A 26,759-nucleotide genomic window follows, 5' to 3' on the forward strand; every position below is an offset into this window, starting at 1 on the left:
TATCCGAGACCGCATCTCACAACACAAATCAACTATCCGGTGTAAAAGATTACTATTACCAATACCAGCTCACTTCATTGCTCATAACCATAGTATCTCACAGCTTCGATACCAAATCATCGACAGCATTCCCATAGCCAGAAGAGGCGGAAATAGAATTTTAAAACTAAAACAGAGGGAGGCCTATTGGATTCATGTGCTTCAAACCCTAGAACCACATGGCCTCAATAGGGAGTATGAGACATTTCATTGAGACTATACCATTCTACAGTTTCATATTGTAATATTGAGAGAGAATACGATATCCCTATTTTCATTATTTGACCTTACTCTTTATGTTTGTTTATTAATGCCTTGCTCTCATTATAGGGGTGTATTATATGATCCTATGTCATTATACCTGTTATTATATTATATATTTTTTCTTGTGTTCCTTTAGACTTAACCCTGTGGTCCGTCACCCTTTGGTGTTCATGTCATCCTCTACAGGTTTGTGGTGTTTTTTTCTGTTTTCTCTATTTTCCTTCTTTTATTTTCCTTTTGCCTTTTCCTCGGTGGGCCCTGCCCCTGTTGGATGTATATGCCTTTTATCCTCAGCGCTTGCGCTCTTGTGTCTTTATTTTGGTTGCGCTTATAAGTGCTTTACACCATAGTTCACTCCTATGTTATGCGCTTTGTTCTTATATATTTAGCATCTGCGCACTTATCTCATTATCCTACCGTTTGTTGTAGTCACATTAGCGGGACTTAGGGCACACTGTGCATGCATATTCTGTTCCCCCACTAGCGCTAGAGCAGCGCCGCTACTCAATGCGCCTGGTTCTTTAACACCCGGCGCCTGCGCACTTGTTTCCTGGCCATCCTCTGCCCCACTTCCGTCGGCTTGTGCGCATTGCGCATGCGTCCCCTACCGCGCTATAGCTGCGACGCGGCTCCCTCTTCTTCCAGGTACATAGGTCAGCTCTCTCATAAATAGAGCGCTTTCCTCCTTCTCCCACACTTCATCCTTCAGCCGCTGCGTCCGTATCCTCTCTATCCCCACTTACCAGGTAATTATATGCGGTCTCTTGTTTCCTATTCCATCCTTATTGCTCCTTGTGCGATACTCACTGCAACCCTTTTTTATTGTATCCTTTATAGTTCTTTCGTTACCACCATACAGGTAATTTATACCTTTCACTTTCACAGATTGATGTGACTCCATATGTCTAGGATACTACCTTGGTCACTATGGGTGTTGGACTGCTACTTCTTTTCCTCCTTGGACCATGATACTTAGAGCTGTCTCCTTTTTGTCCTCCCAGTATGGTATACGGGGTTGATTACATTTCTTGTGCCCATAAATGTGGAATGTTTATATTTTCCCATTGTTCTGTTGTATTTTTCCCCTCTCCCCCCTCTCTCCCTTTTTATTTAGGACACGTTCTCACCCCATTTCTCACCCCATTTCTGTATACAGCCTATGTGATTTACATGATATATGATTGTTTGGTTATGGATTATTTTCTGTTCCATGCACAACCGGTCTGTGTGGGGATATGTTTATGAATATCTGTATTTAATTATGATTTATTATTTTTTAGATAAGTGCCTTGACAAAGGCCTTTGGGGCCGAAACTTTGGCATCCTGTATGACTGGTTGTTACTTGAATAAATCAATTTTGATTCACTGATTCTCTGATTAATCTATTTACACATTAACCTTACAAATGTTACCCCACTTGCCACAACTAAAAGGGCAAGTGGGAAGAGCAGGGCAAAGCGCCAGAATTGAAGCATCTAATAGATGTGTCTTTTATGGTTGGCTGCGGGCAGCTATTTTTAGGCTGGAGGGTTAATGGCCCTTTAACAACCTGAGGATACCAGCCCCCCCCCCCCAGCTGTCTGCTTTAACCCCCTCGTTTTTGCATATTCGTTCTTTGCTTCCCTCCTTCCCAGAGCCATAACTTTTTTATTTTTCTGTCAATATGGCCATGTGAGGCTTATTTTTTGCGGGACGAGTTGTACTTTTGAACGACACCATTGGTTTTACCATGTCTTGTACTAGAAAACAGGAAAAAAATTCCAAGTGTGGTGAAAAAAAGTGCAATCCCACACTTGTTTTTTGTTTGTTTTTTTTGCTAGCTTCACTAAATTCTAAAACTGACCTGATATTATGATTCTCCCGGTCATTATGAGTTCATAGACACCCAACATGTCTAGGTTATTTTTTTACCTAAGTGGTGAAAAAAATGCAAAACTTTGCTAAAAAAAAAAAATTGCGCCATTTTCTGATACCCGTAGCATCTGTCAAGGAGACCTCTGGTTACTATGCCGATGCATCGCTGATCCTCGATCATGTGATGGGGGTCAGCGATGCGCGCATTTCCAGCCGCGCGGCCGGAAGTGGTAGTTAAATGCCACTGTCAGCGTTTGACAACGGCATTTCACTGGTTAATAGCGGCAGGTGGATCGCAATTCCACCCGCCGCTATTGTGCGCACATGTCAGCTGTTCAAAACAGCTGACATGTTGCGACTTTGATGTGGACTCAGCGCCGGGGCCCACATCAAAGGGGGATTACAAAAAACTGACCGTCACATCCAAACATAGACTAAGTGTGAACCGGTGCTGAACCTAGAGTCGCCAACTCGTATATAGTCAAGTAAATAAGGCAGCACACTGTAGCGCTAAAACATGCAAACATGAAACACGAAAATTGGACTGCATTACTGCACTAGAAATATGAAAAATGAGAGCGTTTAGCGCATAAAAATGGCCAATTTTATGTGTACCTGGTAGCCACTTTACGGCATCTCTCTTATACCAGGTCCTACACTTGCCTTTCCTCGCTGAGAATAATCGTCTCCATCTGAATGGGTACCTGTGAAACCTCTTCTTAGACTAAAATTCTCTCTCTCTCTGTGGAGGGGTATTGGACCTGCTGTAATTAAAACACCTGTGGCTAGGAGGCGGAGTGCTCGATTAGAAGGCTAAAGAATACATTTCAAAAAACTATCACTGGCTACCAGGTACACATAAAATTGGCCATTTTTATGCGCTAAATGCTCTCATTTTTCATATTTCTAGTGCAGTAATGCAGTTCAATTTTCGTGTTTCATGTTTGCATGTTTTAGCGCTACAGTGTGCTGCCTTATTTACTTCACATCAAAGGGGGAGACACGTCATGCGCCGTACTAGTACGGGGCATGTTGTGAAGGGGTTAACAGGGTTGTCAAAAATGGGGGGACCCCACACCATTTTTTAAATGATTTAAATTAAAAAACATTGTGGGGACCTCTCTATTCTTGATAACTAACTTTGCTTATGCTGACAGCTGAAGGTTGCAGCCCCCAGCTGGGAGTTTTCCTTGGCTTGTTATCAAAAATACAGGGGAACCCACTCCGTTAAATTATTTAGAGTGCTGGCCGATGAATACTCCCATCAACTGCCACCTGCTCTCGCTGTTATTAGTGGCAGCAGGTGTAGGCTGATGGGAGCAGTAGTCCCATTAGCAGACACCAGTGACCGTCCGAGGTAAACATTATACCTCCGATCACAGCTGTGTGCTTACGCTGTTAGTCTATGTGCACACGTTGCGGATTTGGCACTACGAATTAGCAGCAGTTTTCCATCCGCTTTACAGTACCATGTGAACCTATGGAAAACCAAATCCACAGTGCCCATGCTGTGGAAAATACCGTGTGGAAACGCTGCGTTTATTTTCAGCAGTATGTCAATTCTGTGTGCAGATTCCGCAGTGTTTTACACCTGCTCCTCAATAGGAATCCGCAGGTGTAAAAACACAGGTGAAATCTGCTAAAAAAAAAAAGTTATAAATCCGCAGGTAAAACGCAGTGTGTTTTACCTGCGGATTTTTCAAAAACTGAGCGGGAAAATCCGCAACATGTGCACTTCCTGGTGAAGTCCGTGTCCGTTGTGTGTGCCTGAGGCTATGTGCACACGTTGCAGACTGGGGTGCAGAATTTTCCACACAAAATCCTCATCTCTTGGCAGAAAACGCAGGTGCGGTTTTGCCGTGGATTTTATGCGTTTTTGATGCGGATTTTATGCGTTTTTACCCCTGCGGATTTGTATTATGGAAGGGGTCAGAAACGCTGCAGTTACGCACAAAAGAAATAGCATGCTACTTCTTTTGTTCCGCAGCGGTTTTCATGCGGATTTTTCCGCACTATTAGCACAGCATTTTTTTTTTCTAATTGATTTACATTGTACTGTAAATCACTGTGCGGAACTGCAGCGTTTCTGCGCAGAAAAATCCGCTGCGGATCCGCACTAATTCCGCATCGTGTGCACACAGCCTTTAGGGTATGTGCACATGTATTCTTGAGGCCTGCAGATTTTTCCGCAACGGATTTGTGAAAACCGCAGGTAAAAGGCACTGCGTTTTACCTGCAGATTTCCTGCGGAATTACTGCGGTTTTTGTGCGGATTCCACTGCGGTTTTCTATTATGGAGCAGGTGTAAAACCGCTGCAGATTCTGCACAAAGAAGTGAGATGCTGCGGAATGTAAACCGCTGCGTTTCCAGCATGTGCACTGCGGATTGCGTTTCCCATAGGTTTACACTGTACTGTAAACGCATGGGAAACCTCGGCAGCGTGTGAACATAGCCTAACAGTAGGTGTTCGGCACCGGCCATGAACTTTACGGTTCGGGTTCGCCCAGCCGGGTGTGAGTGAATGCTGTTGTGCGTGTTTGCTGTCCTCTCCAGACTGAAGAGAATGAGTTCAGGCCATGTAAAGTGGCTATAGACAGTTTGCCTCCATGTTCTTCTTCACTGTTGCTTGTCTCCTCCAGTAATCGGTAAGCCTATAACAATATGGCTCCCGCCGTCTGTCCGACTGCTGCCGGGCTGGGAGACTGAAACCTACAGTGTTCACAAAACACCCAGCCGGCGGCCACACTGTGCAGACTGCAGGACAGAACCAGGCAAAAGGGCTGGGATGGAAGAGCCAATGACACGCGGAGCAGCAGTCACGTGGTGTTACAGGGGCGGAAGTTGTTGTCGGCTGCATCAGGATGACAAACAATAACATCCGGGTTAAGTGGATGGAGGGCTTCAGCGGGGATAACGGGGGCAGTCAGTGGAGGCAGCAGTTATACTGGGCGCGGCGTGTGTGCTCCCGTCTGCGGATACATGGTAATGATTGTTATAGACGGCTGTGGCGTGTGCTGGGGATGGCTCACTGTCATAGAGTGACGTGCGGCAGCCATTCTGTTATGGGGACCCTGGAGACTAGCATTGTGTCATGGGGACGCTTGTGGAAGGCAGTTACCGGGAGCTTTGGGGCGGCCATGTTACGGGCACACCTGGCCCTAAAGCTGGCAGATGTGGGCGCAGCCAGGTGCCGTGTAATCAGACCTCCCGACCCTGATTTATGCGGTATAATTTCTGTTCTAATCTGTGTCCTCCCCACTATCATAAAGGCAATGTCTTCTGTGTATGGCCAGGCTGACATCTGACCGAGTAATGGGCCTATTTATTTCTTGTAGTAAGGGATCCTCCCAGTTGGTGTCCTCACAAGACGGATCAGCATTTTCCCCACTGACCCACCAAGGATGGGCATGAACAGAAAAGAGACGGCTGAGAGGATATTGGACCTCACCCTGGAAATCATCTGCCTGCTGACCGGAGAGGTGAGGGGTTCTGGGATTTAGATGTAACATAGATTTATGTACTGTATATCGCATGCAGTGTTACTTTGTGGGATTAGATGTGTACAAGTAATATGCAATTTCTGGGATTACTTCAGAAATCCAGTTGAAAAGTCAATATATTATACTAGATGGTGGCCCGATTCTAATGCATCTGCTATTCTAGAATATGCATGTCCACGTGGTATATTGCCCAGCCATGCAGTATATCGCCCAGCTACGTAGTATATTGCCCAGCGACGTAGTATATTGCCCAGTCACGTAGTATATTGCCCAGCTACGTAGTATATTGCCCAGCTACGTAGTATATTGCCCAGCTACGTAGTATATTGCCCAGCGACGTAGTATATTGCCCAGTCACGTAGTATATTGCCCAGCTACGTAGTATATTGCCCAGCTACGTAGTATATTGCCCAGTCACGTAGTATATTGCCCAGCGACGTAGTATATTGCCCAGTCACGTAGTATATTGCCCAGCGACGTAGTATATTGCCCAGTCACGTAGTATATTGCCCAGCTACGTAGTATATTGCCCAGCCACGTAGTATATTGCCCAGTCACGTAGTATATTGCCCAGCGACGTAGTATATTGCCCAGTCACGTAGTATATTGCCCAGCGACGTAGTATATTGCCCAGTCACGTAGTATATTGCCCAGCTACGTAGTATATTGCCCAGCCACGTAGTATATTGCCCAGTCACGTAGTATATTGCCCAGCTACGTAGTATATTGCCCAGCGACGTAGTATATTGCCCAGTCACGTAGTATATTGCCCAGCTACGTAGTATATTGCCCAGCTACGTAGTATATTGCCCAGTCACGTAGTATATTGCCCAGCGACGTAGTATATTGCCCAGTCACGTAGTATATTGCCCAGCGACGTAGTATATTGCCCAGTCACGTAGTATATTGCCCAGCTACGTAGTATATTGCCCAGCCACGTAGTATATTGCCCAGTCACGTAGTATATTGCCCAGCTACGTAGTATATTGCCCAGCGACGTAGTATATTGCCCAGTCACGTAGTATATTGCCCAGCTACGTAGTATATTGCCCAGCCACGTAGTATATTGCCCAGCCACGTAGTATATTGCCCAGCCACGTAGTATATTGCCCAGCCATGTAGTATATTGCCCAGCCATGTAGTATATTGCCCAGCCACGTAGTATATTGCCCAGCCACGTAGTATATTGCCCAGTCACGTAGTATATTGCCCAGTCACGTAGTATATTGCCCAGCTACGTAGTATATTGCCCAGCTACGTAGTATATTGCCCAGCCACGTAGTATATTGCCCAGTCACGTAGTATATTGCCCAGCTACGTAGTATATTGCCCAGCTACGTAGTATATTGCCCAGCCACGTAGTATATTGCCCAGTCACGTAGTATATTGCCCAGCTACGTAGTATATTGCCCAGTCACGTAGTATATTGCCCAGCTACGTAGTATATTGCCCAGTCACGTAGTATATTGCCCAGCTACGTAGTATATTGCCCAGCTACGTAGTATATTGCCCAGCCACGTAGTATATTGCCCAGTCACGTAGTATATTGCCCAGCTACGTAGTATATTGCCCAGCTACGTAGTATATTGCCCAGCCACGTAGTATATTGCCCAGTCACGTAGTATATTGCCCAGTCACGTAATATATTGCACAGCGACGGAGTATACAGCACAGAGCCACATAGTATACAGCACATCCACGTAGTATATTGCCCAGTCACGTAGTATATTGCCCAGCCACGTAGTATATTGCCCAGCCACGTAGTATATTGCCCAGCCACATACAATATTGCCCAGCTACGTAGTATATTGCCCAGCGACGTAGTATATTGCCCAGCTACGTAGTTTATTGCCTAGTGACATAGTAACATAGATAGTAAGGCCGAAAAAAGACATTTGTCCATCCAGTTCAGCCTATATTCCATCATAATAAATCCCCAGATCTACGTCCTTCTACAGAACCTAATAATTGTATGATACAATATTGTTCTGCTCCAGGAAGACATCCAGGCCTCTCTTGAACCCCTCGACTGAGTTCGCCATCACCACCTCCTCAGGCAAGCAATTCCAGATTCTCACTGCCCTAACAGTAAAGAATCCTCTTCTATGTTGGTGGAAAAACCTTCTCTCCTCCAGACGCAAAGAATGCCCCCTTGTGCCCGTCACCTTCCTTGGTATAAACAGATCCTCAGCGAGATATTTGTATTGTCCCCTTATATACTTATACATAAGTCATCTGCCATCAGACTTGTATAGATATTTTTATCATAGTGATATGGCAGGGAGGTTTGGGAAATGAGAGATGTATATAGTAACCTCAACGTCTCGCCTTATACAGGATCACACAGCGGTGAAGAAGTCATTTGGTGAATGTTCACATCCTAGCTTCCATCCACGTATGTCTGGAGGATGGAGCAGGACCCAAAGCCCCGTCATGGAGCCACCACCTCGCTCACTGATCAGTGTTAAGGACAATGAGCAGAAGATCCTGGACCTCACCAACAAGATCATTGAGCTCTTGACTGGAGAGGTGAGCGCTGCTGGGGATACTGTAACGCAAGGGTTAATGTGTCTGGATAATGACTGTGGTATTGTGTATGGAGAGGAGGCTAATGGAGTATTTAGTAATGCAATTGGCAAAAAGGGTACGAGGAGATGTAACCCGTATGTGTGCTGAGGAGAACAATTGCGACAGTCTTATCACAGCTAAAGGCAAGCTTTAAAAAAAATATATATATAAATAATGCACCCCCCCCCATATCCTTTTTTTTTAAGTTATACCTTTATGATAATACACTAGATGGTGGCCCGATTCTAACACATTGGGTATTCTAGAATGCACAGTCCGCGCAGTGTGTGGCACAGCCTGCGTGTGTATATGTGTGTGTGTGTGTATATATATGTATATATATATATATATATATATATATATATATATATATATATATATATATATATATATATATATATATATATATATATATATATATATATATATATATATATATATATATACACACACATACACACACACACATATACATACACACACACACACATATATGTATATATACACATATATATATATATGTATATATATATATGTGTGTATATATATGTATATATGTGTATTTACATATATATATATATATATATATATATATATATATATATATAAGTATTTAGTCAGTCAGCAACAGTGCAAGTTCCACCACTTAAAAAGATGAGAGGCGTCTGTAATTTACATCATAGGTAGACCTCAACTATGGGAGACAAACTGAGAAAAAAAAAATCCAGAAAATCACATTGTCTGTTTTTTTAACATTTTATTTGCATATTATGGTGGAAAATAAGTATTTGGTCAGAAACAAAATTTCATCTCAATACTTTGTAATATATCCTTTGTTGGCAATGACAGAGGTCAAACGTTTTCTGTAAGTCTTCACAAGATTGCCACACACTGTTGTTGGTATGTTGGCCCATTCCTCCATGCAGATCTCCTCTAGAGCAGTGATGTTTTTGGCTTTTCGCTTGGCAACACGGACTTTCAACTCCAAAGGTTTTCTATAGGGTTGAGATCTGGAGACTGGCTAGGCCACTCCAGGACCTTGAAATGCTTCTTACGAAGCCACTCCTTCGTTGCCCTGGCGGTGTGCTTTGGATCATTGTCATATTGAAAGACCCAGCCACGTTTCATCTTCAATGCCCTTGCTGATAGAAGGAGGTTTGCACTCAAAATATCACGATACATGGCCCCATTCATTCTTTCATGTACCCGGATCAGTCGTCCTGGCCCCTTTGCAGAGAAACATCCCCAAAGCATGATGTTTCCACCACCATGCTTTACAGTAGGTATGGTGTTTGATGGATGCAACTCAGTATTCTTTTTCCTCCAAACACGACAAGTTGTGTTTCTACCAAACAGTTCCAGTTTGGTTTCATCAGACCATAGGACATTCTCCCAAAACTCCTCTGGATCATCCAAATGCTCTCTAGCAAACTTCAGACGGGCCCGGACATGTACTGGCTTAAGCAGTGGGACACGTCTGGCACTGCAGGATCTGAGTCCATGGTGGCGTAGTGTGTTACTTATGGTAGGCCTTGTTACATTGGTCCCAGCTCTCTGCAGTTCATTCACTAGGTCCCCCCGCATGGTTGTGGGATTTTTGCTCACCGTTCTTGTTATCATTCTGACCCCACGGGGTGGGATTTTGCGTGGAGCCCCAGATTGAGGGAGATTATCAGTGGTCTTGTATGTCTTCCATTTTCTAATTATTGCTCCCACTGTTGATTTCTTCACTCCAAGCTGGTTGGCTATTGCAGATTCAGTCTTCCCAGCCTGGTGCAGGGCTACAATTTTGTTTCTGGTGTCCTTTGACAGCTCTTTGGTCTTCACCATAGTGGAGTTTGGAGTCAGACTGTTTGAGGGTGTGCACAGGTGTCTTTTTATACTGATAACAAGTTTAAACCGGTGCCATTACTACAGGTAATGAGTGGAGGAAAGAGGAGACTCTTAAAGAAGAAGTTACAGGTCTGTGAGAGCCAGAAATCTTGATTGTTTGTTTCTGACCAAATACTTATTTTCCACCATAATATGCAAATAAAATGTTAAAAAAACAGACAATGTGATTTTCTGGATTTTTTTTTCTCAGTTTGTCTCCCATAGTTGAGGTCTACCTATGATGTAAATTACAGACGCCTCTCATCTTTTTAAGTGGTGGAACTTGCACTATTGCTGACTGACTAAATACTTTTTTGCCCCATTGTATCGCATCGCTGATTGGTCGCAGCCGGACTGTGCCAGCGGCGGGCACAGTCCAGCCGCGAATTCGCCCCTTCCTACTCTGTCAGTGCCCCCTCCAGTCAGCACTCACACAGGGTTAATGGCTGCGGTGTAGCGCAGTCCGTTAACGCTGCTATTAACCCTGTGTGACCAACTTTTTACTATTGATGCTGCCTATGCAGCATCAATAGTAAAAAGATCTAATGTTAAAAATAAGGAAAAAAAATTAAAAAAAAATCATTATATACTCACCTTCCGGCTCCTTTCCCGCTTATCGCGAAGCTCCGGGCCATGCATTGTGGTCTCACAAGTTGATGACATAGCAGTTTTGGGAGACCGCTAAGTCATCTGGGTAATTTTGCAATGCATCGCTGGAAACGGAAGCTGGCGGCCGCATCGCGCGCATAGGGACAGCTTCGCTGGATGTATATATATATATATATATATATATATATATATATATATATATATATATATATATATATATATATATATATATATACACACACACACACACACACACACACACACACACACACACACACACACACACACACACACACACACACACACACACACACACACACACACACTACAGACCGAAAGTTTGGACACACCTTCTCATTTAAAGATTTTTCTGTATTTTCATGACTATGAAAATTGTACATTCAAACTGAAGGCATCAAAACTATGAATTAACACGTGGAATTATATACTTAACAAAAAAGTGTGCAACAACTGAAAATATGTCTTATATTCTAGGTTCTTCAAAGTAGCCACCTTTTGCTTTGATGACTGCTTTGCACACTCTTGGCATTCTCTTGATGAGCTTCAAGAGGTAGTCACTGAGAATGGTCTTCCAACAATCTTGAAGGTGTTCCCAGAGATAATTCGCACTTGTTGGCCCTTTTGCTTTCACTCTGCGGTCCAGCTTACACCAAACCATCTCGATTGGGTTCAGGTCTGGTGACTGTGGAGATCAGGTCATCTGGTGTAGCACCCCATCACTCTCCTTCTTGGTCAAATAGCCCTTACACAGCCTGGAGGTGTGTTTGGGGTCATTGTCCCGTTGAAAAATAAATGTTGGTCCAATTAAACGCAAACCGGATGGAATAGCATGCCGCTGCAAGATGCTGTGGTAGCCATGCTGGTTCAGTATGACTTCAATTTTGAATAAATCCCCAACAGTGTCACCAGCAAAACACCCCCACACCATCACACCTCCTCCTCCATGCTTCACCGTGGGAACCAGGCATGTAGAGTCCATTCGCTCACCTTTTCTGCGTCGCAAAAAGACACGGTGGTTGGAAACAAAGATTTCAAATTTGGACTCATCAGACCAAAGTTCAGATTTCCACTGGTCTAATGTCCATTCCTTGAGTTCTTTAGCCCAAACAAATCTCTTCTGCTTGTTGCCTGTCCTTAGCAGTGGTTTCCTAGCAGCTATTTTACCATGAAGGCCTGCTGCACAAAGTCTCCTCTTAACAGTTGTTGTAGAGATGTGTCTGCTGCTAGAACTCTGTGTGGCATTGACCTGGTCTCTAATCTGAGCTGCTGTTAACCTGCGATTTCTGAGGCTGGTGACTCGGATAAACTTATCCTCAGAAGCAGAGGTGACTCTTGATCTTCCTTTCCTGGGGCGGTCCTCATGTGAGCCAGTTTCTTTGTAGCGCTTGATGGTTTTTGCCACTGCACTTGGGGACACGTTTTAAAGTTTTCCCAATTTTTCGGACTGTCTGACCTTCATTTCTTAAAGTAATGATGGCCACTCATTTTTCTTTACTTAGCTGCTTTTTTCTTGCCATAATACAAATTCTAACCCTCTATTCAGTAGGACTATCAGCTGTGTATCCACCAGACTTCTGCACAATACAACTGATGGTCCCAACTCCATTAATAAGGCAAGAAATCCCACTTATTAAACCTGACAGGGCACACCTGTGAAGTGAAAACCATTCCCGATGACTACCTCTTGAAGCTCATCAAGAGAATGCCAAGAGTGTGCAAAGCAGTCATCAAAGCAAAAGGTGGCTAATTTGAAGAGCCTAGAATATAAGACATAATTTCAATTGTTTCAGACTTTTTTGTTAAGTCGATAATTCCACATGTGTTGATTCATAGTTTTTATGCCTTCAGTGTGAATGTACAATTTTCATAGTCTTGAAAATACAGAAAAATCTTTAAATGAGATGGTGTGTCCAAACTTTTGGTCTGTACTAGATATAGATATATATATATATATATATAATACATTTATCCATACATGCTCACTCTAGAATTGCCGATGCGTTAGAATCACGCCACCTTCTAGTAGTTATATATTAACCTTCCCTCGGCCCCCACAGATCCAGCTGAGGCCTTTAGCGATGCTCCTCACGACGCTCCGTTCCCAGTAATGCCTAGTGGCAATAACCCATGATCATGAAGCGGTCCAATCAGCGACCCAGGATCTCCGTTACAGACAGACGGAAGTTAGAAACAGGTGGAAGTACCCCTTACACAATATAAATGATGTGTGTGTGTATATATATATATATATATATATATATATATATATATATATATATATATATATATATATATATATATATATATATATATGTGTGTTTATATATATATATATATATATATGTGTGTTTATATATATATATATATATATATATATATATATAATCTCAGACCAAAAGTCTAACAGTCTATTCAGTAGGACTATCAGCTGTGTATCCACCAGACTTCTGCACAACACAACTGATGGTCCCAACCAACCCCATTTATAAGGCAAGAAATCCCACTTATTAAACCTGACAGGGCATATCTGTGAAGGGAAAACCATTTCCGGTGACTACCTCTTGAAGGTCATTAAGAGAATGCCAAGAGTGTGCAAATCAGTCATCAAAGCAAAAGGTGGCTAATTTGAAGAGCCTAGAATATAAGACATAATTTCAATTGTTTCAGACTTTTTTGTTAAGTCGATAATTCCACATGTGTTGATTCATAGTTTTTATGCCTTCAGTGTGAATGTACAATTTTCATAGTCTTGAAAATACAGAAAAATCTTTAAATGAGATGGTGTGTCCAAACTTTTGGTCTGTACTAGATATAGATATATATATATAATACATTTATCCATACATGCTCACTCTAGAATTGCCGATGCGTTAGAATCACGCCACCTTCTAGTAGTTATATATTAACCTTCCCTCGGCCCCCACAGATCCAGCTGAGGCCTTTAGCGATGCTCCTCACGACGCTCCGTTCCCAGTAATGCCTAGTGGCAATAACCCGTGATCATGAAGCGGTCCAATCAGCGACCCAGGATCTCCGTTACAGACAGACGGAAGTTAGAAACAGGTGGAAGTACCCCTTACACAATATAAATGATGTGTGTGTGTGTGTGTGTGTGTGTGTGTGTGTGTGTGTGTGTATATATATATATATATATATATATATATATATATATATATATATATATATATATATATATATATATATATATATATATATATATATGTGTTTATATATATATATATTGTTTTACACTTTTTTGTTAAGTATATAATTCCACATGTGTCAATTCATAGTTTTGATGCCTTCAGTGTGAATTTACATTTCTCTAGTCGCCTTCCACGACAGCAGGATCGGAGGATGTCTCCCCGCCCTAATAGGGGACAGGAAATCAGAGAGGTTAAATACCCTCCCCTTCCTGCAACCACTAGTGTTTTTCCTGTCCTCTATGGGGCATGAAGAGGTTCTCAGATGGTGCTGCCGTGGCCGGTGATCGGAGCACTATTACCTGAATAACCGGGCAGTTGAGTTCGGGGGGGCTCCACTCTCCTCGGTGACTGCTTCCATTTCCGCAGCTTCTGCGTGACTTGGGACCCTCCATCCCGCCCTTCCTGCGCCTTCCTCGTGGGTCAAAGCAGGGCGGTGAAGCTCTCCGGGGTCCTCCTGCAGCTCCCCAGCTCTACTCCTCTCACTTCGCTGCCGCTGGAGGCCACGCGACGCGCACCGGAAGTGACGCTTTCGAACTTCCGGTTTAAGCCTCCATACTCCGGAGCCTGCACGCGCGCGCCGCCCGGCGTTCCAAGCCTGCGGCAGCCATGACAGGTGGTTCAATCACAGCACCCCCTATGGACCCTGGGAGGAGGAGGAGCATGAAATTAGCTGGCAACCTCGATGTATATATGTTCCTGGTCGGGGGAAGCCTCCAGGTAAGGCCTCTGTCTGTGTCCCTTCTGACCGGTGACTGACTGACCCTATGGACGGCGACAAACCACTGCACTCTGCTGCTGCAGAGCCCAGCGTTCATCCTCCCACTGTAAGTAGAGGATGAGGTCCTTTGCTGTCCAGTTTTTTGTTATTAAAGACCAGCCTCTCTCTTTCTCTTTTCTAGGGAGACAAGGCCTCTGCCCCTAAAATAAAAAAAAAAATAAAAAAAATCAAGCCGCAAGTGTGGTACATGTGCTACCAAGCTTCCCTCAGCTTACAAGAAAAAGCTTTGCCAACCATGCACGGATGAAGTGCTGCGTAGTGAACAGCCCTCCCTCCTGGACAGCATCAGATCCCTCATCAAACAAGAGGTTCAGTCCTCTATGGCGGCCCTGTCTCAGGCCCCGACTCCACAGCCTCCTCCTAAGAAAAGGAAGATAGCTCCCACTGTATCTCACTCGGGCGAGATTCATACCTCGGGTTCAGAGGACATTTGGGAGAATGAGAGGGTTCTACTTCCAACCCCAAAACAGACAATAAACAATATCTTTTGTCTTCCGAAGATATGGAAGAGCTGATTTCCATGGTGAGTGGCACCATGGGGGGGTGGAAGAGGAGGTAGCAAGTTATTCCGTTCACCGTCTAACAATTACATCCTTACAGTCTCCACACCTTCGGAGACGCCTCAATTCAGATATTCTCGATCTGTTTCAGGCAGGGGCAATCTCCCGGGTACCTTCTCAGGAAGTAGGAGAAGGCCACTATTCTCACCTATTTTTGGTGAAAAAACCCTCTGGGGAAACATCGGGTTATCATAAACCTGAAACCCCTGAATCAAGTAATCAAATACCACAGATTCAAAATGGAATCGATCAAATCAGCAATCCCGCTGATTGGCCAGGACTGGGTAATGGCTACGTTGGATCTGAGGAACGCTTACTATCATGTGCCGAAACATCCCGACCACAGAAAGTTCCTCAGATTTGCGGTGACCCAGAACCATCGAACCAGCCATTATCAGTTCAACGTCCTCCCATTCGGAGTCTTGTCAGCTCCACGAGTTTTTACCAAGATCATGACAGAAGCAGTGATCTTCATCTGGCATCAGGGGATCTGTATCATTCCCGTACCTGGAAGATTTTCTTATCACTCCATCTGTCCCTCGTTTAAATCAGGATGTGACGAAAGTCCTGAAGTCACTGGGATTGATTCCAAACTTGGAGAAGTCGGACCTCCATCCATCACCAAGGAAAAAATTTCTAGGAGTTCTTCTGGACTCAAGGGAAAGAATGTCCTTCTTACCCAGGGACCGTCAGGACGATCTCGTCCACAGGATCTCCAGGTTCAGGAGCCAGAATTTCCCGACCCTAAGGGACTCCATGTCAATCCTGGGTTCGTTGACGTCCTGCATCCAGGCAGTCTCCTGGGCCCAGGCTCACACAAGAGTCCTTCAAACCCACATCCTGAGACATTCAAAAGGACCCCAGAATGCTCTAACCAGGAGGATTCCCTTTCCCAATCACGTGAAATCCTCCCTTTCATGGTGGCTGAACTCCCAGAACCTTCAAAGAGGAGTCAGCTGGGATCAAAGGCCTCTAAAGGTACTCAAGAGATGCGAGCCAGAGAGGTTGGGGTGCCATAATCGAAGGTTCCCACTTCCAGGGGTTGTGGCCCCGAAGCATCAGATCAAGATCCTCGAATCTGAAAGAACTGAAAGCCGTAGAGGAGGCGCTAAAAGCCGCATCTGTCCTCATCAAGGGTCACCATGTACGGATTATGTCCGACAACACAACTACGGTGGCCTACCTCCGTCACCAGGGAGGCACGAAATACACCAGCCTAAAATCAACTGCTGCAAGGATTTTTTCCTGGGGAGAAAGACATCTCCTGTCCATCTCGGCAGTACACATAAAGGGGTCAGACAATGTCCAGGCGGACTTCCTAAGCCGGAAAGATTTCCATCCTGGCGAATGGTCCTTGAACCAAGAGGTGTTCCTATCCCTAGTCCGGAGATGGGGAAGTCCCAACATGGATCTGTTTGCCAACAGCCAGAACACGAAGTCGAGCATTTTCTTCTCCCTCAACCTCTCAAGCGGGGCTCAGGGACTGGATGCCTTCTCCCATCCTTGGAAGTTTGCTCTGGCATACGCCTTCCCACCAATTCCCATGTTGCCAAGGACGTTACAGAAGATCCGGACGGATCGAGTCACAACAATTCTGGTAGCACCGATGTGGCCAGGAAGAAGCTGGTACGGCGCTCTAACAGACATGGCTCTGGAAGGCCCGATACTTCTACCTCAGATAGTAGACCTTCTTCAGCAGGGACCACTGCTACACCCAGACTTACACAGGCTGAAACTGGCAGCCTTGTTACTCAGGCCGAGATTTTGAGAGCTAGAGGTCTCTCAGATGACGTCATTCAAACCCTACAAAAAAATAGGAAACCTATAACTAACGCCATTTATGGCAAGGTCTGGAAAAAATGTTCTTCCTGGTGTGCCCTAAACAAACCTGATCCATTCTGTCCCAACATCGCCCAGATATTAGAATTTCTCCAAAAGGGTCTGGAGCTAGTACTCTCTCCTAGCACCTTAAAAGTTCAGGTGTCAGCACTAAGTTCCTTCTTTGATCAGGATTTAGCAAGCCACCATTGGGTTAAACGTTTCATGGTATCTGCAGCTAGGATTCGTCCTAGGCTCCAAGCCCAGACCCCTCCTTGGGATCTGAACCTTGTACTAAATAGTCTGACCAGGGACCCCTTTGAGCCCTTATCAACCATTAGCCTAAAAATCCTGACCCTCAAGACTTTCTTCCTAGTAGCAATCACTACCGCTAGGCGTATAGGAGTTACAGGCTTTGTCAGTACAGGAGCCATACCTAACAATAACCATGGATAGCCTAATCCTTAGGACCCTGCCTTTATGCCGAAAGTAGTCTGACTTCCACAGAGTCAAGATATTGTCTTACCCTCATTCTGTCCAAATCTCTCTAATCCGAAGGACACCCTGGATGTCCGCAGGGTGTTTCTCTTCTACCTCCAACAAACAGAGTTGGAGGATAGACCAAAACCTTTTCGTCCAGTGGTCAAGACGGAATAAAGGCAAAAAGCGGCTAAAAGTACAATCGTTAACTGGATCAAGCAGGCCATCTGTCTTGCATACTCAACTCGGGGAATTGCTCACCTGGCATCTCTGAAAGCTCACTCCACCCGTTCAGTCTCATCATCCTGGGCAGAGAGAGGCAACGCATCATCGGAGCAGATATGCAGAGCTGCCACCTGGTTTTCAATCCATACATTCACCAGGCATTACAGACTAAATTTCAATAGTGATCTATCGTTTGGCAGATGTGTTCTGCAGGCTGTTGTCCCTCCCTAAAGAAATTAGCTGTTGGTATCACTCCGATCCTGCTGTCGAGGAAGGTGACTAGAGAAAATAGAATTAGACTTACCGGTAATTCGGTTTCTAGGAACCTTCCATGACAGCACTAATTTCCCTCCCTATCTGATATTCTTATTGGATGATTCCTGCACTTAAGTGGTAACTATACATGCTACTGTGTCCAGAAAAAACACTGGTGGTTGCAGGAAAGGGAGGGTATTTAACCTCTCTGATTTCCTGTCCCCTATTAGGGCGGAGACATCCTCCGATCCTGCTGTTGTGGAAGGTTCCTAGAAACCGAATTACTGGTAAGTCTAATTCTATTTTTTCATAGTCATGAAAATACAGAAAAATCTTTAATTGAGAAGGTGTGTCCAAACTATTGGAATCTGCATATTCTTACTTGCTGCAAGCTGCTGTCTACATTTTAGCAGGGCTGTGGAGTCGGTAAGCCAAACCTCCGACTCCTCAATTTCCATGGCTCCGACTCCACGACTCCCACTCCACTACGTTGCATTTTAGAGCTATCTCCCCTTTCACTTGAGAGGTTGGTACTTTGACTCGTTGAGCTGAGATACTTTTATGAAAGATAGAACTATACTAATAACCACTTGTTTATTTTACTCACGTTACGTAGTGCTGGCATATTCCACAGCACTTTGCGGACATTGTTATCAGTGTCCCCATTGGGACTCACAATCTACGGTACATCCCCTATCAGTATGTCTTTGGAGTGTAGGGAAAAAACGGAGTACACAGAAGAGGCCCCATAAACATGGGGAGAATATACTAACTCCTTACAGATATTGTTCTTGGTAGAATGTAAACCCCGGACCCCAACCCTGCAAGGCTATAGAGCTAACCACCGAGCCACCATGCTGTCCCACTTGAGCACACGGTTTCTGTGTACAGAAGTCTATATTGAATGGTGTAACACTGTTGTGAGATTTTGAATGGTCATGGGGATTTAAACACATTGAGTTGCTCTTCCTTTCTTCTGGGTATGCACATTACATGTGGCCAGCTATGGTAGACCAGGAAATAGGGGAGCAAGTGTTCTTTGTCTGCCAATCTTTGGTACAGAATTGGGTATAGGTTTTCCATGTGACCACCTGAGTTGGATACATTCATCAGGAGAGGAGTCCTGTTGCAGTCTTGTTTGGGTCAAGCTTATCACTTTCCTCATTGTCATGCAAAGCTTCTGAAGACCTCAAACTTATTTCTTCATTTTCTTTGTCTTGTTGGTTACAGATTTCAAATCTCTTTTATGACTTTTAGAACGTCTGTGTTCTGAATTGTACATCATTTGTCCATAAATAGGATGAAGATCTTATTGACATTAAAATTGAGGCTATGTCGGAAGAAGAGACTTATCTGGGATGTGATCGATCGTATATGGAGAAGGAGATTCCTATAGATATAAGCCCAGGTAATTACTACTAGGTACTGAAGTCACATTTTCCATGTCCAGACACTATAAGAGAAGGTTCACATGACTGTATCTTCGGTCCAGGTGCTGTCCGATAAGAAAAAAATCCACAACACTCAGAACAATGCACTGCAGATGAGCAATTATTATTATTATTTTTTTAAACTGACCAAATATGAATGTGAAATAAAATAGCAGTATGTACTTGTTTCTTCTATGGGCAGGATGAAACTCTGATTCCTTAAAAGGGTGTATCCATCTCCAAGATCCTATCCCAATATGTAGTAGGTGTAGTAATAATATTAGCAAATAAAATTAACTTTATTCCTCCCTGAAAGCCGGAGGCTGCAGTCAGAGGCGTGGCTTCAGTCATTGCTCACGACAGTGTCGTCTTTAACCACGCCCCGTCACTGACTGACAGCAGGCTCAGCAGTGTGGCCGCCCGGTTTATAATGCTATTAAGCTACAGATTTACCCCATATCTGCCGGTTAATAGCATCTTTTGACAGGATGGGTTTCCTTTAATGCAGTGTTCCCCAAGTCCGGTCCTCAAGAGCCACCAACAGGTCATGTTTTCAGGATTTCCTTAGTATTGCACAGGTGATGGAATTATCAACTGTGAAATACTAAGGAAATCCTGAAAACATGACCTGTTGGTGGCTCTTGAAGACCGGAGTTGGGGAACACTGCTTTAATGTGGTCCTGTGAAGAAAATAGTCACACCTTGTCTTCTAATTGGATTCAAGTAGAAGAAAATTTGCTACATTTTATCTTGAGTATGGTTCTCATGGTCAAAACGTGCTTATTGTGTTTTATGGAATCTGGTCATAGTAGCAAAAGTTAAGGGGGTTGTCCCGTGAACAAAGTACATTTTAATCAATAGATCTTGGATTAATAATTTCTACAATTTTATGTGTTAAAATCTTACTTATATGCCCAGTAGAGGAAGCGAAAGAGAATATACAGACAGTACTACATGGGATCACATCTGCTGCTTTCCGTGAGGTAAAATATCACCCTGCCTGTTTAAAAATGTTTTACCTTATCCCCTATCTGACCTTGGACGGGATAGTACGTCCAAGGTCAGATCCCCTGCTTTGATGCAGGGCTCCGCGGTGAGCCCGCATCAAAGCCGGGACATGTCAGCTGTTTTGAACAGCTGACATGTGCACGTAATAGGCGCGGGCAGAATCGCGATCTGCCCGCACCTATTAACTAGTTAAATGCCGCTGTCAAACGCAGACAGCGGCATTTAACTACCGCTTCCGGCCGGGCGGCCGGAAATGACGTCATCGCCGACCCCCGTCACATGATCGGGGGTCGGCGATGCGTCTCCATTGTAACCATAGAGGTCCTTGAGACCTGATCAGCAGGTTACTGATCAGCAGATCGCTGTGGAGCATGGAGGCTATTGAAGCATGGCAAAAGTAAAAAAAAAAAAAAAAAAAGTTGAGAAAAATGTTAAAAAAATATAAAAGTTTAAATCACCCCCCTTTCGCACCAATCAAAATAAATCAATAAAAAAAATATCAAATCTACACATATTTGGTATTGCCGCGCTCAGAATCGCCCGATCTATCAATTAAAAAAAAGCATTAACCTGATCGCTAAACAGCGTAGTGGGAAAAAAATTCAAAATGCCAGAATTACGTTTTTTTGGTCGCCGCAACATTGCATTAAAATGCAATAACGGGCGATCAAAAGAACGTATCTGCACCGAAATGCTATCATTAAAAACGTCATCTCGGCACGCAAAAAATAAGCCCTCAACCGACCCCAGATCACGAAAAATGGAGACGCTACGAGTATGGGAAAATGGCGCCATTTTTTTTTTTTTTTGCAAAGTTTGGAATTTTTTTTCACCACTTAGATAAAAAATAACCTAGTCATGTTAGGTGTCTACGAACTCGTACAGACCTGGAGAATCATAATGTCAAGTCAGTTTTAGCATTTAGTGAACCTAGCAAAAAAGCCAAACAAAAAACAAGTGTGGGACTGCACTTTTTTTGCAATTTCACTGCACTTGGAATTTTTTTCCCGTTTTCTAGTACACGACATGCTAAAACCAATGATGTCGTTCAAAAGTACAACTCGTCCCACAAAAAATAAGCCCTCACATGGCCAAATTGACAGAAAAATAAAAAAGTTATGGCTCTGGGAAGGAGGGGAGTGAAAAACGAACACAGAAAAACGAAAAATCCCATGGTCGTGAAGGGGTTATAGAAAAAATGTTTTGCCTCACAATGTATTAGCTGTGATGCCCTGCTGTACTGTTTGTATAGTCTTTTGTTTTGTCATCTGCCCAGGAGCTGTGGTATGTGTTCGACCATGAAGTAAAATATATGTGGAGTGCACACACAAAGGTATTTTTAGGTGCTAGTGAAAAGGGAGCGCAATACCATGTATTACGAGGGAAGAATTCGCTGCACACTCAATGTTGTCATGCACAATGTTATGACCTGGTGGTTAAGAGGCCACACTGATATGACCTGGTGGCTAAAATGCAACATGGAATGAGCTCTGAGAAGGTGGTATCTCTACTGACCGCAGTCCCTAATCCTAACAACAACACTAGAAATAGCCGTGGGATGTTCCTGACACTCCCTAGACACCTCGTCACAGCCTCAGAAGCCTAAAGAAGGAAATAGAAAGCTATCTTGCCTCAGAGAAAACCCCCAAAAGGAAAGATAGCCCCCCACAAATATTGACTGTGAATGGAGAGGGAAATGACGTACAAAGAAATGAAATCAGAATTTAGCAAAGGAGGCCAATACTAAACTAGATAGAGAGAAAAGGATACTGTGTGGTCAGTATAAAAACTACAAAATCCACGCACAGTTTACAAAAATGAAGTCCACACCGACTCACGGTGTGGAGGGGCAAATCTGCATTCCCAGAGCTTCCAGCTAGCCTGAATACCACATAGTGACAAGCTGGACAAAAAGAGACATACTTGCAAAGCAATAGAGTCCAAACAAATAGACAAACAAAAACTAGCAAAAACTTATCTTTTGCAGACAAGGACAGGCCATATGAGAATTCCAAGGAAAGAACCAAATCCAACCAAGAACATTGACAGCGGGCATGGACTAAAGCCCAGAGCAGGTTTAAATAACAAACCCAGGCAAGGCGATTAGTGAAGGCAGCTGCTACAGCTACCTAAAGGAGCAGCAGTCCACTCGAAACCACCAGAGGGAGCCCAAGGGCAGAACTCACAAAAATACCATTAGCAACCACAGGAGGGAGCTCCAGAACGGAATTCACAACAGCACAAACTGTGAATTTATTTTTCAGAATGTTCCGAGGGTCTCCTCCTGTCTCCTCCCTGCAGGCCCCTGGATCCAAGATGGCCGTAGGATCCTTCCGGGTCCTGCAGGAGGTGGCTTGTCAGTGCCTGCTGAGAGAGGCGCTAAGATGCCTCCTACACTGCCTGTCAGATCGCTGATCTGACACAGTGCTGTGCAAAGTGTCAGATCAGCGATCTGACACTATATAGTGATGTCCCACCCTGAGAAAAAGTTAAAAAAAATTATAGTGTGTAAAAATAATTTTTTTTTAAATTCCTAAATAAAGAAAAAAATAAATATTGTTCCAATAAATGCATTTCTTTCTGTAAATAAAAAACAAAAGTACAAATACTTAGTATTGCCGCGTCCATAACGACCTGACCTATAAAACTTCCCACTAGTTAACCCCTTCAGTAAACACCGTAACAAAAGGCAAAAAACAACGCTTTATCATACCGCCGAACAAAAAGTGGAATAACATGCGATCAAAAAGACGGATATAAACAAACATGGTACCGCTGAAAACGTCATCTTGTCCCGCAAAAACCAAGCTGCCATACAGCATCATCAGCGAAAAAATAAAGTTATATTTCTCAGAATAAAGCAATGCAAAAACAATTATTTTTTATATTAAATAGTTTTTATTGTAGAAAAGTCCAAAACATAAAAAAATATACATGACAAAAACAAGACCACACATGACTGTGGGCCAAAATATGGAAAAATTATAGCTCTCAAAATGTGGTGATGCAAAAACAATTTTTTTGCAATAAAAAGCGTCTTTTAGTGTGTGATAGCTGCAAATCAAACCTCCCATTATCACCCCCTTAGTTAGGGAAAAATAATAAAATTAAAAGTATTTATTTCCATTTTCCCATTAGGGTTATGGCTAAAGTTAGGGTTGGGGCTACAGTTAGGGTTGGGGCTAAAGTTTGGGTTAGGATTTGGATTACATTTACGTTGGGGTTAGAGTTGGGATTAAGGTTGGGATTAGGGTTAGGGGTGTGTCAGGGTTAGGGGTGTGGTTAGGGTTCTGGTTAGGGTTTGGATTAGGGTTAGGAGTGTGCTGAGGTCGGGGGCGTGTTGGCATCGGGGGTGTGGTTGGGGTTGGAGTTAGAATTGGGGGGTTTCCACTGTTTAGGCACATCAGGGGCTCTCCAAACGTAACATCGCTTCCGATCTCAATTCCAGCCAATTCTGCCTTTAAAAAGTAAAATGTTGCTCCTTCCCTTCCGATCTCTGTTGTGCGCCCAAACAGTGGTTTACCCCAACATATGGGGTATCTGCATACTCAGGACAAATTGGACAACAACTTTCGCAGTCCAATTTCTCCTGTTACCCTTGGGGGAAAAAAAAAAATTGGGGCTAAAACATTTTTGTGGGAAAAAATTTTTACTTTTATTTTCATGGCTCTGCGTTATAAACTTTAGTGAAACACTTAGGGGTTCAAAGTTCTCACAACACATCTAGATAAGTTCCTTGGGGGGTCTAGTTTCCAAAATGGGGTCACTTGTGGGGGGTTTCTACTGTTTAGGCACATCAGGGGCTCTGTAAACGCAACATGACGCCCACAGACCATTCCAGCAAAGTCTGCATTCCAAAACGGTGCTCCTTCCCTTCCGAACTCTGCCATGCACCCAAACGGTGGTTTCCTCAAACCCCCCCACCCCCCACCCCCACAAATGGGATATCAGCGTACTCGGGACAAATTGCACAACAACTTTTGGGGTCCAATTTCCCCTGTTACCTTTGGTAAAATAAAAAATTGAGGGGTAAAAGATCATTTTTGTGAAGAAGAAAAAAAAATCAGATTTTTTTTTTTTTTAACGGCTCTACATTATAAGCTCCTGTGAAGCACTTGGGGGTTCAAAGTGCTCACCACACATCTAGATAACGTTCTTTAGGGGGTCTTCTTTCCAAAATGGTGTCACTTGTGGGGAGTTTCCACTGTTTAGGCACATCAGGGGCTCTCCAAACACGACATGAGGTCCGATCTCAATTCCAGCCAATTTTGCATTGAATAGTCAAACGGCGCTCCTTCCCTTCCGAGCTCTGCCATGCACCTAAACGGTGGTTCCCCCCACATATGGGGTATTGGCGTACTCAGGACAAATTGCACAACTTTTGGGGCCCAATTTCTCCTTTTACCTTTGGTAAACTAAAACAAATTGGAGCTGAAGTAAACTTTTTGTGAAAAAAAGATACATTTTCATTTTTTTTTTTTTTAAACATTCCAAAAATTCCTGTGAAGCACCTGAAGAGTTAATAAACTTCTTGAATGTGATTTTGAGCACGTTGAGGGGTGCAGTTTTTAGAATTGTCACTTTTGGGAATTTTCTATCATATAGACCCCTCAAAGTGACTTCAAATATGATGTGGTCCCTAAAAAAAAAAAGCGTTATAAAGATGAGAATTTGCTGGTCATCTTTTAACCCTTAACTCCCTGACAAAAAAAATTTTTGATTCGAAAATTGTGCTGATCTATAGTAGACATATGGGAAATGTTACTTATTAAGTAGTTTGTGTGACATATCTCTGTAATTTAAGGGCATGAAAATTAAAAGTTGGAAAATTGTGAAATTTTCACCAAATTTCCATTTTTTTCACATATAAACACAAGTCATATCAAAGAAATTTTACCACTATCATGAAGTAAAATATGTCACGAGAAAACAATGGCAGAATCACCAGGATCCATGGAAGCATTCCTGAGTTATTACCTCCATAAAGGGACTGTGGTCAGAACTGTAAAAATTGGCCCGGTCATTAACCTCTTTCTGACCTTGGATGGGATAGTACGTCCGAGGTCAGATACTGCGCTTTGATGCAGGGCTCCGCGGTGAGCCCGCATCAAAGCCGGGACATGTCAGCTGTTTTGAACAGCTGACATGTGCCCGCAATAGCGGCGGGTGAAATCGTGATTCACCTGCCGCTATTAACTAGTTAAATGCCGCTGTCAAACGCTGACAGCTGCATTTAACCGGCCTTCCGGCCGGAAATGAGCGCATTGCTGACCCCCGTCACATGATCGGGGGTCAGCGATGCATCAGAATGGTAACCATAGAGGTCCTTGAGACCTCTAGGGTTATTGATCCCGGCCTGCTGTGAGCGCCACCCTGTGGTCGGCGCTCATAGCACACCTGCAATTCAGCTACATAGCAGCGATCTGATGATCGCTGCTATGTAGCAGAGGCGATCGAGTTGTGCCAGCATCTAGGTTCCCATGGAGCCTATTGAAGCATGGCAAAAAAAATAAAATATAAAAGTTTTAATCACCCCCCTTAATGTAATGTTAAAAATAATAAAAAACAAAAAACCTGCTATTCTCACTCTCCATAGTCCGCCGAGCAGCTCGCGCTGGCCGCCATCTTCCGTTCCCGGCGATGCACTGCGAAATTACCCAGAAGACCGCTAAGTCATCTGGGTAATTTCGCAATGCATCCTGGGAACGGAAGATGGCGGCAGCCGCGCGTGTATCGCCGGAGCTTCGGTGGATCCCAGGGGTGAGTATATAACTATTTTTATTTTAATTATTTTTTTTTTAACAGGGATATGGTGCCTACACTGCTGTATACTACGTGGGCTGTGTTAGATACCGCGTGGCTGCTATATACTACATAGGCAGTGTTATATACTGCGTGGGCTGTGTTATATACTGCGTGGCTGCTATATACTGCGTGGGCTGTGTTATATAGTACGTGGCTGTGTTATATACTGCATGGCCACTGTTATATATTGCGTGGCCTGTATTAACGCATCCGGTATTCTACAATATGTATGTATATAGCAGCCACATAGTATATAGCATAGGCCACATATTATTTGTCTGTTATATACTACATGGCTCCTATATACTACGTGGCCTGTGCTATATACTATGTGGCTGCTATATACATACATAAATACATATTCTAGAATACCCGATGTGTTAGAATCGGGCCACCATCTAGTAGCATTATAAACATTAAGTATATGAAATTTGAATTGCATTAGTTCTCTATAATATTCTAAAA

General features: G+C 43.6%; 1 pseudogene; it reads left to right on the forward strand.

The window, feature by feature from the left end:
* The first annotated feature begins 5,471 nt into the window (after positions 1 to 5,471).
* Positions 5,472 to 26,759, forward strand: part of LOC138665365 (zinc finger protein 485-like) — a 40,662-nt pseudogene continuing 19,374 nt past the window's right edge.

The sequence above is a fragment of the Ranitomeya imitator genome, chromosome 2 (assembly GCF_032444005.1).
Source record: "Ranitomeya imitator isolate aRanImi1 chromosome 2, aRanImi1.pri, whole genome shotgun sequence".
NCBI lineage: Eukaryota > Metazoa > Chordata > Amphibia > Anura > Dendrobatidae > Ranitomeya > Ranitomeya imitator.